Source organism: Dipodomys merriami, unplaced genomic scaffold (assembly GCF_024711535.1).
Source record: "Dipodomys merriami isolate MVZ:Mamm:240054 unplaced genomic scaffold, mDipMer1.0.p SCAF_6, whole genome shotgun sequence".
In the NCBI taxonomy this organism is placed as follows: domain Eukaryota; kingdom Metazoa; phylum Chordata; class Mammalia; order Rodentia; family Heteromyidae; genus Dipodomys; species Dipodomys merriami.
The window spans coordinates 67,107,994-67,125,804 of NW_027206179.1; the positions used below are offsets into that span (position 1 = coordinate 67,107,994).

The 17,811-nt window shown below is 41.9% G+C and overlaps 1 protein-coding gene across 2 annotated transcripts in view; it reads right to left on the reverse strand.

The window, feature by feature from the left end:
* Positions 1 to 15,566, reverse strand: part of Wasf3 (WASP family member 3) — a 120,508-nt gene extending 104,942 nt beyond the window's left edge. The window contains exon 1 of one of the 2 annotated variants that reach the window (XM_070003079.1): positions 15,427 to 15,566. The gene's annotated coding sequence lies outside the window, so the exon portion shown is untranslated. The remainder of the gene's footprint in view (positions 1 to 15,426) is intronic. The other variant, XM_070003080.1, reaches the window with a different exon arrangement.
* Positions 15,567 to 17,811: the final 2,245 nt, after the last annotated feature.

The window sequence follows — 17,811 nt, forward strand, 5'->3', positions numbered from 1 at the left end:
TGCTGTACAGCTGTAAAATTAACCAACAAGAAAGAGATCTACAGTGCGTACAGGTTTCTTGGATATCTTTATGTGAAAAAGAAATGTACAACAGAACACAAAGAATGCAACTTTCTACTTTAGAAAAAAAGAAAAGAACACAAACACGTGTTTTCTTCACCAAAGAAAGCAGACAAAAATGCATCTGGTTATCTCACAAAGGGAAGAAATAGAGAGCAGCAACTCTCTGAAACTATCCCTTTTGGTAAAATTTTGATTGGGAAAATGTTGAATTATGCTAAAAGAATAAAATTATTGAGGATGGGGAAGTGACTTTTAAGCAAATGATCCAGGTATGAATAAAAGCACATTGGGAAGAATGTGTTCATTAAAATGTATCTGTACTAATGTCCATAATATCTTATTTTTAAAAATCTTTATTACCTAACAGAACTTTTCTGATGTTCCCTTTTCATTTATACTATTTGTGTATGTCTTTTGAAAAATGTATACTCTCACCTAATTTATTAATGGCTCAAGTCTTCAAAAGAAAAACTCTTTGTATATCTGGCTTTTCTTTTGATTAATCTCTCCTTTTAAAAAGGTCACCTATTTCTATAACAGTTAATTTACTGTTTGTTTCTAACCTCCTGAAGTGAATACTCAGGTCACTAAGTACTTTTCAAGTTTTCTTCTTTCCTAACATGAATGTAAGGCAATGAACTTTCTTTTGCATACAATTTTGGCTGTACTCTACAAAATTTAGTACCCACTATCTTCATATAATTCATTGTAATCAAAATATTTTATGAAGCTTTCTAATTCCAGCTGTCTTATCTTCCTTGGCCATGGGTTAGGTTGCTTTTGCTACTTGTTGACTTTTTTAGAAAACACTGTTAACGCTGCATTTTGATCTTCTAAAACACACTGAACTGTCATTTTCCCCAATAAGCAGATAGCCTGGGTAATTGTCCATATGTCCTTGAAAAGAATGTATATTTCGGGGCTGGGAAGGTGGCTCAGTGGAAGAATGCTTGCCTTGCATGCATGAGGCCCTGGGTTTGATTCCTCAGCACCACCAAGCAGAAATAAGCCAGAAGTGGCACTGTGGCTCAAGTGGTAGAGTGCTAGCCTTGAGCTAAAGAGCTGAGGGACAGCGCCCAGGCCCAGAGTTCAGGCCCCATGACTGACCAAAAAAAAAAAAAAAGATTCTAAAGAATGTATATTTGTTGTACACCATCTGGACATGTCAAGGCACTTGATTGTGTTATTCAAATCCTTAGCAACTTTTGTTCTATCGGTTTTACAGACAGTACTTTGAAAAACTATGTTGATTTTATATTTTCTCCCTACTTCTTTTCAAAACTGTATTATAATCAGTAGAATACTTCTGGGTGATTTAGATACCCTACTGTAGAGAAAAGAAAGGTGAATGGCCTTTACACTTACAAAAAAGTTGCAGCATTTTTTCAATTAATTGTTATCCAAAATGGTTTAATATCCCCTTTATCAAAAGTAAAATAATTTTTCAGATACGTTCTCCAAAGTTTAATTGGGTCATATTCGTAACTCTAGACAGTGACCAATTAGAGTAATCATTCAGAGAAACATTTGGCAACTCTAGGCATAACAACATTCTGTACTTCAGACAAATGACTGAGAACTCTCTCCAGCTCCAGAGACTAATTTTTCCAAGCCAGAATTACTTTGGTCCTGCTCTCTGGCAAAGAGGACAAGTTTCATCCTGCCCATGGCATTGTCCTACTGAACCAAGACACCACCACTCTCTCGCACCCTCCTCCAGACAGCACCACTGACAGGGCACCTACCCTTAAAGCCATAAGCACTTCTGCTCCTGCAAAATCTGTGACAATCCAGCACACACTACATGGTCTCCTGTCATACAATTGGGGGAAATGTAGTACAAGAATCTCAGAACAGGTATGGAATAAGTCTTGATTGTACTTTGCGACACCTCCCAAAACCTGCATCCCTCTGAGACAGCTTTTGCTTCTCCATCTAAAGTAGCATATTTCAGTGGTCTCTTCACTTGGCTATTCTACCATCAGCCACTCAAAGACAGGAATGCCTGATTTATCCAGAGAGCCACAGAACCTAGCAATGCATAGTTTATGCACACTCTTCTTCTACTCTTGCTCACTACACTCGACCTTCTATGTAGAGCAAGTGATCCTTTGCCATCAGAGACAAATTATTCCATTTTCCTACTCAAAACCTTGCAATGACTTTCACCACAAAATAAGAGCCAAAGCGCAACCATTCTATCTGATTCTTTGTGTCTGGCCTATTACCATCTTTCACTAGGCAATCCCCTTTCTCAGCCTGCCCTCCTCCTGCTACTCAAAGCATCTCAAGGATACACATGCTCTTCTCCTCTTTCCCAAAATATTTGCCTAGCTGTCTCACCCTCACCTTCATTTGGCTTCAAGAGTCATCCTTTCCTGACTATTCTATCCAAACTAGCAACTAGTCAAACAAAAAAAAAACAAAACTCAGGGACAGCACCCAGGGCCAAAATTCAAGACACAGGACTGGCTTACACACACACACACACACACACACACACACACACACACACACACACACACACAACACACACACACACACACACATATACACACACACACACTATCACCACCACCACCACCACCACCATCACCAAAAACAACAACAAACCAGAAGCCAGGAACATTAGCTATAAAGAACTAAATGGTAAATTTCATTTTCTGTGGGCAAGGCTTGTCCACTGTTCATCTCTACTCCATTCTACCTTGCAATACTAAAGGGGCCACATATAATACATAAATGAATGGCCACAGCTGTGCTCCAACACAGTTTCCTTTCCCAACCCAGCAAAAAGTCCAGATTCAGCTCTATGACATGTAGCATATTGACTCTGAATTAATCAACCATTCTCCTTAGTTTCTAAAGCCACCTTTAAATGACAGCATAAAACAATGCCACTGCTTGCTCAATAGAAACAACATCATGGCTTCTTGGCCCTTTGGCTAAGAGCAAGTGTAGGAACAATGTTAATCCTGCATACATCTCTCACTAAAAAAATTCATGTGAGGGGCTGGGAAGGTGGCTCAGTGGTAGAGCGCTTGCCTTGCATGCCTGAGGCCCTGGGTTCAATTCCTCAGCACCACATAAGCAAAAAGAAAAAAGCCAGAAGTGGCGCTGTGGCTCAAGTGGTAGAGCGCTAGCCTTGAGCTGAAGAGCTGAGGGACAGCGCCCAGGCTCAGAGTTCAGGCCCCACAACCGGACCAAAACAACAAAAAAAAGTTCATGTGAGTTCACCCATTTAAGTTCACTAAGTTCCTGAACGGTTGTCTGAAGATATGCAATGTGTTTATTCTTACCACCCAAAGTATGTAAGTCATATTCATTTGACCCTTGCCAAAATACCCTTAAGTTGTATTTTCACTTAATTTAAGGACATTACAATAATTAGCCTTACAAGAACCACTGTTCTATGTGCTGTAACAATGCCACTGAGCACACTACCAAATGCACTTTTCAACGTTAACTGATACCATCAAGAATAAAAAGCAGAAAACACATGGATGGTGAAAACCCACAGCATAGAACTAAAATATGTTCCCTTTCATTATGGCCATCAGGAGGCTCAGCAAGTTTCTAGCTAGTCTAGGACAGTGACTGGTGATGCCACCAATGTCCATGTTCTCTCTTCTCCAAGAATTTCTAGCTATATTGCATTTCCAGCCTAAAATAAGCTAAGGGAGGCCATGTCACAGTACAACCGGTAGGATGGAGGTGATGAGTTGCTGGCTCATAAAACTTTCCACAGGACTCTGCTCTTACTTCTCTGCCTACCAACAGAACTGACCAGATCAGTTCCACAGGAAGCTGAACTATAAAGTGGAAAGGGGGCTGAATACTGGAGCCACCACACAAATCCCATCAAGATGAGCCTCCTCATGGGCAAGCAATGGAGGTTTCTCATGCTGAGCCCATAAATCCTGCAGTTTCTGAAAGAGTTAGCTCTGACATGAACCCTAAAGCCATGAATCATACTGAAGTCAGAAGTATTACTATTCTCATTCTTGATCCTCATGTACTTTTTATTCTTACTGCTCATGGTTAAATTTTTTAATTATTATAAACACTTCCTATAAGCTAATTCAGATCTTCATTTAAATGAGGATAAGAAGGATAAGACTCTCTTGATTCTGGTCCATAAAATCATAACCATTTCAGACATATGTGGATAAAGTATGTACCCATTTAAACCACACTCTTGGTAACTTTTACTTACAAAAGAGGTGATTTAAGTCATTTGTTCAAAATGCTGAGTCAATATTAAATGCAAGGCAATGCATTTTGTCGAAATTAAATTTGACAATTGTTAGAAACCAAATAGCCTAAGAAATAAAAAACACAAACCTCTAAACTCTGTCTGTCAAGAAAAAGTGCTATAGTTTAGCATAACATCGCTATCCTAAACCCTGCAGTGCTGATCACTATACAGTTCTTTCAAATGATGTCCTAAAGTTATGGTTTCCATCTTTCTGGACCCCAGGTACAAAGAGAACTGGACATGGCAAAATAGGATGAAGTTTTTAATAAAACTTAGGTAACTCAATGGACAAACACAGAAACAGAAAATGGACAAAACCAGAAGGTATGAAAATTTTAATGACTGCCCAGACATGATCTTCATTATCATTGACAAATTTTGTAACATTATAAACTGTAATAAAGACTTTTGAAAAGAAGTTAACATTTTAATAATCATCCTCCCTGGAATATCTCAAAGAACAATTGTAGTAAAGCCTTGGGAAACACTGTTGTTTGTACAGTGTAATTAAAACCTAATGACAGGTGACCAGGGGATTGGAGGATTTGTCTCTCCATGATTTAAAAATAAAAACCAGGATCATTAACTCTAAAAAGATATGTAAAAATGGAGACAAATAGCATGGAAACCCAAGAACACAGATATGTTTTTACATTCTACAGAATTGGTTATAAAATATGTGAGGATGGACAAAAATCAAGCTCTTACATTTCAAGAGATAGAAAGTCAGCCTTTCTCCTCTTCCTAAAATGTGTGATAGGCTTTCCCAAATAGATACAAATGTAAGCATGACTCAATATCTCCCTCCCCTCCCCCTCTTTCTCTGATATTCACCATTATGGTAAATATCATTCCTCAGTGAGTGCAGTGAGTTTCTTTCACTCATCACAGGAAGCAATTTAAATGCATGAGCCACTCCATCAACATCAATTCTAAACTTAGGACAGAATGTGGCCCAGCAAAGAGTATCAGAACTTAACCTACTTAAGTACTACCCTAACACAAAACTACTTAACAAAACACATAAAGACAAAATGCAATCTCTTAATTTGAGAGATTAAAAACTAACTGAGATTTTTAGTAGGCCAAAGTAACTCAGACCAAATTTTACAAGTTATAGTCATCTTCGTATTCTGGTCTTTACAAAATCATCAGTCAAAACACATACTTTCACTCAGTATAAAAATGCACAATGAGCATCTACTGCATCATTTCATCCCCTTAGTTGATAAGATATGGCTGCTTGAATTCAAATTCACAATCACATCCATACTTTGGTATTGCAGTGTAATTTCTCTAAACTAATTATATGCAAAAAAATGGGTAACAACACTCAATGTGAAGACACTAAGAAATGAACCCAATACATGCAACTGGTAATAAAATCTCCAACACATACTGGCACAACACTGTGTGTGTGTGTGTGTGTGTGTGTGTGTGTGTGTGTGTGTGTGTGTGTGTGTGTGTGTGTGTGTGTGTGTGTGTGTGTGTGTGTGTGTGTGTGTGTGTGTGTGTGTGTGTGTGTGTGTGTGTGTGTGTGTTGATCCTAGAGCTTGAACTCAGGGTCTAGTCACTGTCCTGTTTTGTTGCTCAAGGCTAGCATTCTGTCACTTTAACCAAAGCTCTACTTCCAGCCTCCTGGTGCTTAACTAGAGATAAACATCTGATGGACTTCCTTGCCTGGCTGACTTTAGCCATGATCCTTATATCTCAGCCTCCTGAGTAAAGATTCCAGGCATAAGCCACCAGCATCAGCCCTTTGGCAAGACTTTTTAAAATCCAACACAGCTTTCAATCTCTAGAAAACAAAAATACCCAAAGTCAAATATCAAGAAATCTAGTCATCAGTAAAATTGTGAAAAATGGCTGGGCATTGATAACTCATGCCTGTAATCCTACCTACTGACAGGAGGTAGCACTGTTTATCAAACAAGGCGAAGATCTGAACAACGGACTTTACCAGACAAGAAGAGACTTTTTTCCTTTTTATTTTATTTTACTTATTTGGGGGAGGGGGGGGATCCAGTCGTGGGGCCTGAACTCTGGGCCTGGGTGCTGTCCCTCAGCTCTTCAGCTCAAGGCTAGCTAGTGTTCTACCACTTGAGCCACAGCGCCACTTCCGGTTTTTTTTCTTTTTGCTTATGTGGTGCTGAGGAATCAAACCCAGGGCCTCATGCATGCAAGGCAAGCGCTCTACCACTGAGCCACCTTCCCAGCCCCTTTACTTTATTTTTTTAATTATCTTTAAGTAATTGTACAAAGAAGTTCCCATTCTACAAAACAGTATATGAGTACAAAGTGTCTGATAACGTTGTCACCCATCTCTCTTAACCCATCCCTTCTCTCAGTTTTTTTCTTTGAGATTAAGTGATTACACAAATTTCACGTATTTCACAGTACTGTGGAAGTGATACTTAGAGCCGCAAACACATTTTAACTTTCACAAGGCAAACTGTCATTATCATGGTCTATACAGTTTGTGAATTCTATGAGCTTTGACAATACAAGTTATTTTTTCCACATCAGGTGATGTTTACATTTCTTTCCTTTTGCTCAGTGTAGGCTGTTCCCACTTATTCTGTTCCTCAAGAAGAGACTTTTAACAAGGAGAACACATATACACACAAAGTACCAATTGTCTCTCAGATACCATGTTATCTGGCTCCTGACCACAGGACTTTTCAAGCTAATCAGCAAGACTACTTATCCCATTTTACCTCCAGAGAATGCTAAGACCAAAATCCAAAACATTACAAAAATCTTACCTCTTCTAAGCATCAATGTGATGCCATGGTAGAAAATTCTCCATCATGAAGCCTTGTTCCATGAAAAAGATTATTTAAAATATTGTGTAAAATTACGTTGAAGCAATGTGAACAAAGCATATATGAAACATAAATCAAAAAAAGAAACATAAATCAATTCTGTGTTTGGACTTGAATCTCATTCCCAAGATGTCTCTTTATGAATACAATAATATTCTAAAATTTAAAAAAGAAAAAAAAACTTCCATTCTCAAGCAGATTAGATAAAGGATACTTTATCTGTATAAGCTTTGAGAGTAAAAGTAACTCTGTAGATCACCAATAACTAGTCTGAAGGCAGGCATTCAAAACATTATCAACTGTAGATCTGGAATATCCTCAAAGGTCCATGTTTTAAAAGGTTGGTACCAGAGTGGTGCTATTGGAAGGTGATAAAATCTTTTAAGAGGTGGGATCTAGTTGGAGCTTTTAGGTCACTCAGGACATGCCCTCAAGAGCATGTCTCTTTCTTTCTCTCCATAACATCCAAGTCATGAAGAAACCATTCTTCCTCCATCACACACTCCCACCATGCCACAGGCCCAAAAGCAACAGAGCCAAGGATCATGTCCTAAAGCTGCTACAACTCTAAATCAAAACAACCTTTTTCTCTTTTTAATTGGTTATTTCAAGTATTCTTTATGATAGAAGCTACCACACTAACTGCAAAGGAAACTTAAAACAACAGTGAAAAGAGAGAAAAATATAAAGTAGAATGGGAACACAGTTCAAGAATATGTAACATGACAAAAGAAATTTTCAGATCAATGTCAAGATCACTCTGTCAGGAAGCTAAACCACACCACTGAAACAGGCCTCAGGAAAAAGTTCAGAAAGTACAAATTAAAAACTGATCCCAGGAGTTGGAGGCATGGCTCAGGTGATAAACTGATACCCAATGAGCAAAAGTGGCAAATACCAAGTGAGTCCCTGTCTTGGAAGATAAAAAGAGAGAAGAGAAGATCCCAGATACTGAGCTCAGAGTCAAGACCTAGAAGCTCAAGGCCTGAAAGATGAGAAGACACCTGAGATAACTGGGATGTCTAAACTTAAAAAAAAGAAAAAAGTCCACAGAAGAAAAGAGCTAAACCAAGGAGTGGGCACTGATCCAAGGAAAGAGGAACTGCAGGGCTGGCTCCAAAGATTAAGAATGAAATCTGAGCATGGAAAAAATCTTTCTATCTAAGTTCTATCTAAGGACATCTAACAAAGATAGGAGGCTGCCTCTGACACAAAAAGAAAAGGAAAGGAAACAAAAACAAAAGTAGCTGGCCTTCAGGAGAGTAAAGAGACTATTGTCAACAGAGTATTTATTCATCAGAAGAACAGCACAGCAAAGGAGGGACATTCTTTCACAGGAACAACATGACCTCAAGCATCACCCAGGGAAAGGCAAGGTCAGGCCAGTTACACTCATCGTGAGAAGGACCAAACAATACTAAGACTATACTACTAACCATACTACTATGTATTGAGAATGGAAAAAAACCTGTTCTTAGCCGGGCACCACTGGCTCAAGCCTTTAATCCTAGCTACTCAGGAGGCTAAGATCTGAGGATAGCGGTTCAAAGCCAGCCTGGGCAGGAAAGTCTGCGAGACTCTTTATCTCCAATACTGTAAACTACTCAGAAAAAAACAGAAGTGGTGCTGTGGCTCAAGTGGTAGTGAACATGAAGAGGCTCAGGGACAGCACCCAGGCCCTGATTTCAAGCCCCAGAACCTGCCAAAAAGAAACAAAAAAGAAACAAATAATTTAGCTGAGCACCAGTGCCTTCATGCCTATAATCCTAGCTACTCTGGAGGCTGAGACCTGAAAGACTGAAATTTGAAGCCAGAAGAGGCATGAAAAGTCCACAAGATTCCATCTCCAAAATGACAAGCAAAAGTCAGAGTGTTAAAGAGTGTCATCCAAAAACAAGAAAGCCGAACAAGAACATAAAATCATGAATTCAAGTGCTAGTACCAGTTCAAAATAAATACATAAATCCAGGTGCCACTAGCACATGCCTGCAATCCTATCTACTCAGGAGGCCGAGATCTGAGGATCACAGTTCAAAGACAGCTGGAGCGGTTAAGTCAGTGAGACTTACCTCCAATTAACCACATATATAGAAAAGCTGGAAGTGGAGCTGTGACTCAAGTGTTAGAGCAAAAAAGCTCAGGGATAGGACCCAGGCCCTGAATTTAAGCCCGAGTACCAGCACAAATACAGACATATATGCATTATTACACAAATAAAGTCACTGCTTTAAAAAAAAAAAATCATGATGCATCAAGTACCCCTGGCTAGTTAATGTCCTTCCCTCCTCTTCATGACTACCTTTTTCTGTCTTGCAAACCCGACAGCTCCTCCAAGCCATCTGCCTAACTCTTTTCTCAAGTTTTAGAGTGAACTGCCTGTCCTGATGAGTTCCCCTCCTTTAGCATCTTTATTTTTATGCCACTCAAAAATGCTCACAAAAGTCCTTGCCAACATGACTAGTCACATCCCAAAGCTGAACGCAGTGGACACCTTTTCACCACCATTTGGTGGGACCTCTCTGTCCAATTTCCTCTCCCTCTTGGGAAAGCCTTCCATGTAACAACCAAAACCCAATAAGCAACCTCTTTGCCCATCCTCTCTGTTAACTGCTCTTTACCACCACGTTGTTTTTTTGAGTGAGACAGTCTGAATACCTGAGATTCCACTTCCTAACTCCCGCTCACTACTAAATACAAGTACAGATGGACCCCCTGGCTCTGATCCACTGTGTTATTACTGTACTGTATGTCACTGCTGTGCCTAAGTTAAGGATGACCTCCCGGCTGCCAAGCATTCCCTCTTGGCAGGGGTTCCCTTGGACATCATGACCTCCTCTTTCTCAGTCTAGGTATATGTGTCTTTCACAGATCTTTGTACCCCATTCCTATTCCTACTGTGTATCTGCTCCTTGAATAACCTATATGTTTCAACAGCCTCCACTAACAAATACAGACAAGGACAGATGTCTTCACTGCATCCAGGTCATCTCAGGGCAAAAGAAATGCTTACTGAATAATAAGGCTGTTAACGTAAGTATTTAGTACCCATCTGAAAAAGGTATGCTTCAAATAGAGGGAAAAAAATGAAATTCTCATCTCCTTCTTAAACAGTCTCAAGTATTTTCTACTGAGCACTAACTGTACAACTTCTCAAAGCTCGGTCTGACTAGACACAGTCTCCCTCATTTCCTGTTCCATGCTGATTCTCCTTAGTCATCTCTTTACACAGGCTGTCCTCAATCCACACTTAGATCAATTCCTTCTCAGATAATTCCTCTTGAAGGCTTTTCTCATCTCTCTGAACAGTTTCCAAGTTCAGGTCTGCAGCCCTAGTCATTTCCTGTTCCACACCAATTTTCCCATGGTACAGCAACCAACCACCAAAAAGGAAGCCATCAATAGGAAGGGAGTATGATGTCATTTAGACACTTCACTATCTTGAGATGGTAGTGACCTGACTTGTCATTGTGCTTTCTTCAACAATTTAAAATATCCCCATCTCTCTATCCTTGCAGCACCTCAGCCTGTGCTAGAATCGGAACTCTCAAATTTCCATCTCCATTCAAGATATCTCCTGATATCCAGATCCCTAATGCAGCCAGCAGAACACCATGTCCCACACATACTGAAATTTAACCTAAGAGTAATACACCATCTTCCCCACCCCAGCCCAGTGTGCGCTGTTAACCCCCATTTAAGCATGAAAGCATGGTGCCATGGTCAAATCACCCACAGCAACCAGGCATTCCCCTAAAACTCTTCCTCTCCCAGTTTCCCTGCCTCATGCATACTCATCCAAGGACCAACTCCCAGAAATTCTACCTATTAAACTTTCCCTACTTCCAGCCTGCCCCACCTCCACTTGAATCCATTCAACAAATGATATATCTTACCATATATCTTTTGCTCAGAATATCTCACTTGACTCCTATTACCCATAAGTGAGTCCAAACCCCATAGAATAGGATTGCCTATAGAGCATGGCACCTAATTATTTCTCCTCCTTCACTACTTACTACTTCCCTGCCTCTGCACCCTATCACACTATCATGCTAAATTTGTGTTGTTTCATTAGTCTAATGTATCCTGGCCAACAGTTTGTACACTTCTTCCTTATCTCAGACTTTGACCAATTCCCTCAGATTTAGCTCCTCCAAGAGGCTTTTCTCATCTGTGATACTCCTTTGCACTCCCTTTCAGGGCCTGTGGGGTTACCAATGGTTAGAATGCCTAAGACCTGAACAACAAGCTCATCAGTGGCTAACAGATATCTGTCCTATTTACCACTGTATCCTCACTGGGCATTACAAATAAGGTGTACTATAGTACTGAATCAAGTGAGGTTCATCCATCTTTCACTCACTTATTACTGGCTCTATCAAAGTACTTATCACATTGCATTATAATTGCCTTGAAAGATTATTGGAAAGCAGTCTAGAGGTACCTCAGAAAGCTAAATATAAACCTCCCCTAAGGCCCAGCCATATCACTTCTAGGCATCTACCCTGACCAGGATACAAGGACACATGCACCTTCATGTTCATCACAGCACTGTTCACAATAGCCAAGATATAGAAACAACCCAGTACAGATGAATGGATTCAAAAAATGTGGTATCTACATACAATGGAATATTATGCAGCCATTAGAAAAGACAAAATAATGGCTTTCGCAGGGAAATGGATGGAACTAGAAAAAAAATCATTTTGAGTGAGGTAAGCCAAGAGCAAAGAGACAGATGGCACATGGTCTCCTTGATATATGGATGCTAAGTACAATATGTAAGGAGATAGAACAAAGTAAACAAGACTCGAGAAAAAAATAAATTAAAAAAAGATAAGTGAAGTGAACCCCAAGATATAGACACAAGAGGTCTCTCTTTGTTGTTGTTGTTTTTAATGTACTATGTGATGTTTTTGTTTCCTTTGTATGTTCTTTCCCTTATGGTATATCCTCTGTTGTCACTGTACTTGATTTGATACCCTGCATCTTGTATATACATTTGTCTAATTTGGGGAGAGGAAGGGGAATAACAGAATGCCAAAACGAGGTCACAGACACCCATTGCAACAATGATACTCACAAGACAGTATACTGGAAATGAACTTTACCACTCTGGGCAGGGAGGGGGGGAGGAGTGAGAAAGGTGGGGATGGGAAAGAATAGTGGGAGAACAAGGGAAGGGATAACAATGCTCTACAAGAAAAGTACTCATTGCCTTACTCATGTAACTGTAACCCCTCGGTACAGCATCTTTACAATAAAAAAAAAAAGCTCTCCTGGCTTATTACTGCAACCCTAGCAATTAAAATAGTGTCCAATACTTAACAGGAATTCATTAATTGAATTTCAAATATAAAAGGTCATTAAAAGGCAACAAACTGGAAGGAAACACCCTGTAATATTAAGTATGGTCTCCCCTGAAGAAACAAATATGGCAATAAGAAAGGAGAAAGAAAATAAAGACTAAAATTTAGTCCATGTATCTAAATACTGATATTTAATTTCTTGTACAATGTGCATTAATTATATATTGATGAAGTAAACTATTCCTGAATGACCAGCGTAAGATTAAGTCACCGGTAAGTGGTGCTGTGGCTCAAGCAGTAGAGCGCTTTCCTTGAGCTGAAGAGCACAGGGACAGCACCTAGGCCCAGTTAAACCCCATGACAGACAAAAAAAACAAGTGGAGCTATGGGTCATAGCGGTAGAGTGCTAGCCTTGAGCAAAAGAGCTCCAGGACAATGCCCAGGCTCTGAGTTCAAGCCCCGCAATAAAAAAAAAAAAAAAAAAAAAAAAAAAGATTAGGTCATGGGTAAAGAACCAATCTTAAAGTAGAATGCATAGACTAGATGCAGCATTTGATTCCAAATGCCCCAAAGTAAAGCCTATGCCCCCCCCACACACACACAAACACACAAAATTGACTTTAAAGTAGTATCCAAAAAAAAAAGGCAGCAGTAGGCACAACCGCTCAGGCCTGTAATCCTAGCTACTCCTGAGACAGAGAATTGAGGATCCCAGTTTAAAAGTCCAAAAGACTCCTATCTCCAATTAACCAACAATAAAAGGCTGTTAGTGGAGCTATGGCTCAAGTGGTAGAGCACCAGCCTTAAGGAAAAAAAAAAGTGAGAATGTTCTGGCCCTAAGTTCAAGACCCAGAACCTGCACTTAAAATAAAAAGACTAAGAAGAGAAAGTGAGTGATTTAAGATTTATATAGCAATGTTGAGCTACTCCCAAGTGAAAACATAACCTATATTCTTCAAAGAAAACTCTTCGAGTCTAAATACCACTAATAATGCCCATAAATATTCTTTATGCTTCTTTTTATACTTAAAATAGACAATTATTTTAATCAAAAGATCCCAATAACCAAAAAAAAAATTGCTTGTCACTGGCAGGTTTCTATAGAAACTGTAAAGTATGTCTACAAAGGCAACCCCACAATAGAACAGGGTCGTCAATGTGGTTGGCATGACCACTTAGTAAACTGTGTTCCAGCCTTATTTTCAGAATTTTTGTAATTAGTGAAGCACATCAATGACAATTAGGTCATAAACAGATGGAAACTGCTACAAACTAACTTCGTTTGAGCTACTGGAATTCTAAGAACAATTTTTATATGTACATAGTTCTAAAAACAAGTTTATTTACACCATTTTAAAGCAACACAAATACAGATCCAAGCAGTAAAACAACCAAACTTTCCAACCGAGCTGTAAACATCTAAAAAGACATAACTTGCACGCACATCAATTCAGGGGATCTTTTAAAGTGAAGAAAAATGAGTACTTCGAGAAGGAAGCGGAATACAATGAGAATTGCCTTTGGGAAAGGTCAAGCTAGCTTTCTCTTGTTTAACCTCTCAAGAAGATAAAAAGAACTGGCTGTAAAGAATCACTGCATTGTTTCTCTACTGGACAAGGAAAGTTTGGTAAAGTGTATACAAAAAGAAACAGCCAGTGCTCAATAGAATTTTCCCTAAAAGAGACAGAAACACTTCTGCACAGTTTTGACGGCATGGCAGACATTTTAAGTTTTAGATGATCCTAACTTTTAAAATACAAAGTATCTCCAAGGTTAGCCTCTCCCCTTATAAAATGTATGTTCCCAGCCATAAGTCAAAATATCAGGTCTCATTAGGCATTTGATTTTACAGCTTCAACACACACACACACACACACACACACACACACACACACACACACACACACACACACACACACACACACAGCCCTTCTCATTTTGAAGCGTTTGAAAACTCAATGACTGGAAGAAAACAATCAGATATTAAAAGGAGTCGTCAAATGAGAAAGGATTCCTTATGCCACCTAACAGCAGCCAAGATAACCTGCCCCCTCTTCATCCCTGGCCCATCGCAGAGTTGGCCGTTAATTAAGAACTCTCCTCTCCACCAGGGAACTAACTACCCCTTGCAGAGAAGCCAAAACAAGAAGAAAGCGTTGTGGCCCTTGGCCTGTTAAGTGGCGAAGCAGAGGGTTCTGCGCTCCCTGAGGCTCCGGCGCCGCGGCCCGCGTCCAGCGGCCAGCGCCAGGAGAGTCCCGGGGGGACGGCGCACGCAGGCGGCGCACCTCGCTCCCCTCGCGGAGCCAGCGCGCCACTGGCGGGCTGCCCTGCCCTCCTTCTCGGCAGTCGGACAGCCGAGTTGGCCTCGAATGCCGGGAACCCCCGCGACCGACGACAGCTCGGGAGAAAAAGAGCTTACAGTCGCCACGGACGCGGGAACCGAGAGGGCGCCGCCGCCGAGGCCCGGGCAGGGCAAGACCCCGGAGAGAGCGAACACGCGGGGCTGGGCCAGATGCGAGCCACGGCGCGCGGAGCCCGGAGGGATGGAGGAGGAGGGATGGATGCCGAGATCCCGGCCGCGGGGTGGCCGACAGCGTCGTGCGTGGGGCTCGAGAGGAGGCCCGGGTGCCACCTGCAGGCGGCTGTCCCGTACTCGAGGGGCGCGCACCGGGCAGCGGGGGTGCTGGAGGGTCGGGAGGGCGCGGGAGAGAAGGGTGGCCGGGCCGCGAGGCTAGGACGGGAAGCCCACCAGGCGCGGGAGCCCGACAGGAGGATGCAGCCGGACTGCGGGGCGGCGCCGCGGCCCGCAGTGGGCCCGGCCACCCGGCCAGGGCGCGCGCGACGCGATGCAGCAACTTCGCTCGGCCGCGGGGGGCCCGGCTCCTGCTCCCCCGGCCCCGTCGATCGGCTGGCCCGGAGGAGGGATGAGCGCCCGGACCGGGCAGCCCAACTGGCTGAAACCCGTACTCACCGGCCTGCAGTCCCACCGCCGGCGTCGGGACTGCGATCCGAGCTCCATGGTCCCGCCGCCCCGCGGTCACCCGGCGGCCCCCAATCCGCACCGCACCGCACCACACCGCACGCAGCGGCGCGAGCGACGCCGCCTCCAGCCCGGCCACGGCCGCGGCCACGCCCCCTCCCGGCGGGGGGCCCGGCCGGAGCCGGAGTGGGGGGGACTCAGAGCCAGCTGAACCAATCAGTGCCCCCTCGCAGGACCGCTTCTCCAGGATTGGCGAGCGTACAGGCCAATGGGGAGCCAGCAGGAGCGCGGAGCGTCGGCGCCGGAGGGCGGGGGATTGCGGAGGAGGTGGCTCTTTACCCTTAGTCCTCCGCCAGTGCTTGGGAATGAGGCTTTGAGCCCAGAGCCTCTCTGCGCGGAAAGGTGGGGAGACTTAGGGCCCAAGTTCCCATCTGGGGGCTCTTGCATCCCCCTGATTGCCGTGCCCACGGAGGTCTCTTTGAGTTTCCACCTATGCCTAATCTCACCTGGTTTTCGCGGGGTCCTGAAAGCTGAGACATCCTGCAGGATTGAGCTCTGACACCCTTGAGAGGATTACAGCCCTGTTTTTAACCCTGTGTCTTATGCCCTGGCCAAATCCAAATCCGTTAATACTCTGCCTTCAAAATCTTCCCATCTTCCCACTCGGAAGACTCTCCTTCCCTTTTAATTGGCCCTATCTCCAATATGTGACCATTCTAATGTGGGGAAAGCTAGTACCTATGAAAACAGGGGATTCCTGAACCTCGCCAACCTAGCCCTGTCTGTCTTGGTGTAACATAACCAGATGGTGCCAGACGACTGAGGCGGAAACAGATTTAAGAAGAGAGAGGAGGAAAGGAGAGGATAGAACAGGCAAGGTATGTTCTGGGTCCCAAAGGAAATGAGTTTTAGAGCATTGAATATAGATGCTGTTTTTATTTTTGTTTGCATGTCCTTTTTTAATCTAAAAATAAGATCACAAAATGGAAAGACATGGTGGTGGGGCAACTACCTTGAAGTCCCAATAACGAACCCCAGAGAAATTAATTCAGTTGTTTTTGCAGATACATGTCAATAATCTACCTCAGTTGTAGCTAATAACATCTATTAAAAGCTGTAAAAAAAATGCATAGTAGTTAATAATGGTAGCAAAATCTGCACCCAGAAAGACAGAAAAACCATGCGCCCTTCTTTAAGTCTAATGTATTGATCTACATTAGTTTCGAAGGAAGAATTTTTAAAAGCTGTTTTAGCGAGTTGGTGATGGTTCACTTCTATAATCCTAGCTTCTCTGAAAGCTGTGATCCTCAGATCTCAGCTTGGACAGCTAGGTTGGGCAGGAAAGTCTGTGACACTCGTATCTACAATTAACCAGTGAAATTTCAAAAGTGGAGCTGTGGCTCAAGTGGTAGAACACCAGATTTGAGCACAGGAAAGGGAAAGTGTGAAACCCTGAATTCAAGTTCCAGTGCTTACACACACACACACACACACACACACACACACACACACACACACACACACACACTCATAACTATTATAATCCAACATATATTTAACTTTCCAAATCGTAGTATGAAATACACTGATAATTCAGGTAAACATTATTTACCTGAATAATTATAGTGTCCTTGGTATTTGAAATATTGATACTGGAATTATAAATTTCTCCTGAATCCAAAGCTGAATTGACATTCAAATTAAAATTGCTTTCCTTCATTTCATCTTCACTTACCCAGAAGAAGAGCTGCCATGTCTGTCTATATTTAGGTCATTGATTTCAGAGATCAAGGATAGGATACCAACAGGGTGTTTTCAGAGTAACTAACAACATTTTACTGGTTCTCTCTCTCTTCAATAACCCCTGCCTTACCTAAGCTGTTCCAAGACCCACTAGTAATCCTGAATCACAGAGTCCTAGAATATTCTAGTTTGGTTCACACAGATCAGTTTTCTCTCTATTTAGATCTACATTCTTTGAGAGTATTTATTTTATCCTCTTTCCTTGTCTCATAGTGCCTTGTACAATACTGAATGTGTAATAAGTATAACTCTATCTTTTGTATATAATCATTGCCTGTGATATAACAAAATTATTTCAAATACCCTACATCTCCTATTCATTGAAATACAAATTTGCTCAAAGTAGTTTTGTTAAAGCTGGTAGTGCCAGCCACTAATTGCTACTTCAACCTTAGGAAGTAATTGAAAAATGTTGCTGAGTCAGAGAATACAGTACCTTAGTTCCCTGCCACAAGAACTTGACTAAGATACTTATTAGATAAAGGCATATCATATCTCAAAACAAGACATCTGGAGAGAACACTAGGGCTTCTGAAGATTCCTCATGGTGTGATGTGTCCTAGGCTTCTTCTA